Source organism: Spodoptera frugiperda, chromosome 21 (assembly GCF_023101765.2).
Source record: "Spodoptera frugiperda isolate SF20-4 chromosome 21, AGI-APGP_CSIRO_Sfru_2.0, whole genome shotgun sequence".
Classification (NCBI taxonomy): Eukaryota; Metazoa; Arthropoda; class Insecta; order Lepidoptera; family Noctuidae; genus Spodoptera; species Spodoptera frugiperda.
In genome coordinates, this window is record NC_064232.1 from 5,941,058 (window position 1) to 5,944,731 (window position 3,674).

Genomic DNA, 3,674 nt, shown 5'->3' on the forward strand with positions numbered 1-3,674 from the left:
GCGTTCCGTGATCCTTAAGATCGAATCTCATTACTCGTATTAGTTTTTGTTTTTTTATTTTTTCAATATTATGTTGTATACATTTTTATTTTATTTTTTTATTAGTTTTTATGACTAAAACCAAAATCGAACAATAATTTACACAAACTTACTACTACTATAGTTTTTGCACTAGTGACAGTTGCCTGTATGACGTTGACGTCTCTCAGTACCACATGATTAGGGATGGACATTAGAAAGGTCTTTTTTTATCGCTATCGATACTCGCAGCATACATTGAATTCTCTTTAATTTTGTTATTAAAGTGTGTTGTTTAGTTGTGCAGTGTATCTGCGTGTATATAATGTCAATATACAGATACAGATTCAGATGATCCTGACTCAGATAATAATATGAGTTTGGACGAATAATAAGTAAATAATTTTGGTTTTAAGCAAGGAGCGTGTGTGACGTGTCGAAGATCTGACACGTTTGGCTCTCCAGTGTCCCGAACAGTCGCTACAGTCGAAGACAAGTTTTTACATTCAATATTCTGTACTTAGGGCCTATGCACACCACGTTTTATAAACGGCCGGCGACGCGCGTTTTGGAAACGCGCGTCGCCGGACGTTTTTCTCCTACAGTGCAGTTTGTTGTCGTTTGTATCGATACAAACGCGCGGCACCAGCGCGTGTGTATCGATAACACGCGCGTTTGCATCGCTTCCGCATCGCTACACACGCGTGTCTGTATCGCTACACACGCGAGTCAGGTGTGCAAAGGTCTACAGGCCGCGTCTAACTATCGCGTCTGTAGCGATACAGACGCGATACGCACGCAAGTATCGCGTCAGTATCGCTAAAAACGCGTCGACGGCGCGTTTAAAAAACGTGGTGCAAACATAGGCACTTAGAAGCAGTAGGCACTAATCTTTTAAAAACTAAAAAACGGACAGGAGGATATATAAATAAAACACCAATTATGTATAAAATATGTATTATTCATCTTCAATAATTAGGAGAATGTCATCTAAGAATTGTGTATACTTTACTTTAGAATTGTGTTTATACTTTCGTATACTTTCTTGGTATCTTTCCCAACTGAGATACCATATTATACAGGCTGAGATGCACGCCACTGACGAATAACTGATAAAATCGCCTCATCTTCCAAGACTCTTCTGCCAATAGAGTTACTGCGACCAGTCGCAATCGTACAATCTACACAGCGATCCATGTCGTCAATATCCGATTGATAGGCTTAAACAGTTGTCCAAAATAGAGAGTAAGGTAATTTAGAGATGCAAGATCCGTCAAAAGTCCTTTATAAAGCCGAGGTCGTGGGGTTTAACAATAAAACATGGAAAATACGTGCGCATTTAGAACGAAACACAACAAAGTGTCATCTGTCAATCGATGACTGACTGATATCAGACAGAAGTGTTGTAAGAAGTTTAAATCACAGAGTACTTATACGCATAAATGATTAAATAATCATTAATGTTTTATAACTTAATTTAAGTTTTCTCGCTTCCCAGATAGAAACAAGGTACCATATTTTGTGATTTCCTTTAGAAAAATATGACGGTTTTTTTAATATACATTTCAACTAGTTAACTGCTGGGCCCAAAAGTCCCCTTCTCCTTTCAAGAATGGTACGGAACGTTACTGAATGTGTCATCTGCACCATGCTACGCGGTAATAGTATATGAAAAAATTAATTGTATTTACATAACTTTAAATCGATTTCGTACAAAAAAATATTCTGACAACCCAACTTAGAAAAAGCTAATTACAAAATAAAATATTACAAACAGCAAAAAGATATGTTAGTGAATGATTATTTTCTGAGCGGCGATTGACACAAACTGACATAGGTCCACCAAGCAGCGCGCCTCAGCGGTCACTGCCGGTCCGCGTAGGAATGAAAGAGAAACGAATAGATGTCATGATCGGACGACGTTTTGTTCGATTCGTTCTGAGTTATTTATCATGAATTATATTAATTCTTACAAATATCTCATTTCAATCGACAAATAAATAAGGCAGATCCCTTTATTATTTTAAATTACGTCACTGTTATTAATTTTATTAAGATATGTTCATAAATAATATAGTTACAATGGCTAGAATTTCAATTTAAATGGTTAGTTTATGATTTTTTTTATCGAGAAAATTTATAGAAATCGTGTTTTGAAGAAGGTGGTCCATTCATAAAAATGATCAAGATTAACATATATTTTTTTTGTTGCTCTAACATGTAAACATTGGGCAAAAAAATCTGTTGAATCAATCCTATTTTGACTATGCACAGCGCCTTAAGTCATATGAGTGATCTCCATACTGTATATTTGAACTTAAAAGTATCTAAAGTTGGAAAAATATTAAGGTTTAAAACTAACATAACTTAAAAACTAATTATACTCAGAAGGTTATGGCAAAAAGTACAATATTCCTTACAAAATAAAGTTTCTTATTCAAATCCATAGTGCGAAATATTAGTGAAACTAATTTGTAACTAATATATTTCTAATATTCTACCTAATAAACAACTTCCGAAATTAGAACTTGAAACTGGATATATTTACCATGTTTTTCTATTTTTATGAGATTCCGATATTTCGGCACTGTTGCAAGCGCCTTGATCACGGATGAACTGGTGTATAATACGCGGGTGGATGTTTATGAGCAGACAAATCGGTCTACCCTCTTTCTCGTTCGTTTTTTGCTGACAAAAACATGGGCAATATTCCGTTTCGAGTTCTAATACTAGTGTTGGTGACCAAGTCAGTTTAAAAACTCATACATAACTTCCGAAATAAGTAACATAAATATAACTAGTAGACTATAATAGTACTTATCACCTAATTAGCTTCTGCCAGCGGCTACGCTCGCGTTTCCATTGGATAAAAAGTAGCCCATGTCTTATTCTAGAACCATAATCTACACTCTACCCCTGTTTCAAATTTCTTCCCGAACCCTTCAGCGGTTTAGACGTGATTAAGTAACAAACAAATAAACAAAGTGTCGCATTTATAATATTAGTAGGAGGTTCTAGAGAAAGGAGTCTGTGATGTTAAGACGTCCAATAAAAAACAAAGGAAGAATCACCATATGACAGATCACCTAAGCGCCAGACTGATCAAGTGAAATTGGCCACAGGAAACCCTGTGTCAGACTGCGCCAGACTGTCCACAAATAGGGAGAGATGGCGACAGATCGAGAGGAAAGCCGGGGCTCTGGGTTCGAAAAGCAGGAGTAGGAACGGAGTGGTTTTTAGTCAGTAAGAGTCTGACACTCCCTCTCGTCACGCCCAAGGCGAGAGAAGATCGAAACGACAGAAAATAAGAGAAGAATTTTCTGAACTCCTTGACGAGTTATATCGACTAGTTTCTATGCATACTGGGGACCTATAGACACGCCACGGGGAGAGCTTCTCACAAGTAACTAGTCGAGTTATCTCGCCAAATAGTTTCGTGAGCTAATCGTACAACATTCACAATATTTTTAGTACAAAAATATTCTTCTATGGTAAGCGTTCACAGGCCCGCATCGTACGCATCGGACGGATCGCATCAAACGGATTAATTTTTCAAGCTGTGTTCACTGTATCGACAGCAATCGGATTGCCGATGCGAGTATCAGCAATCGGATTGCCGATCCCACATTCACTTGGATTTTTAGCATCTACATTCC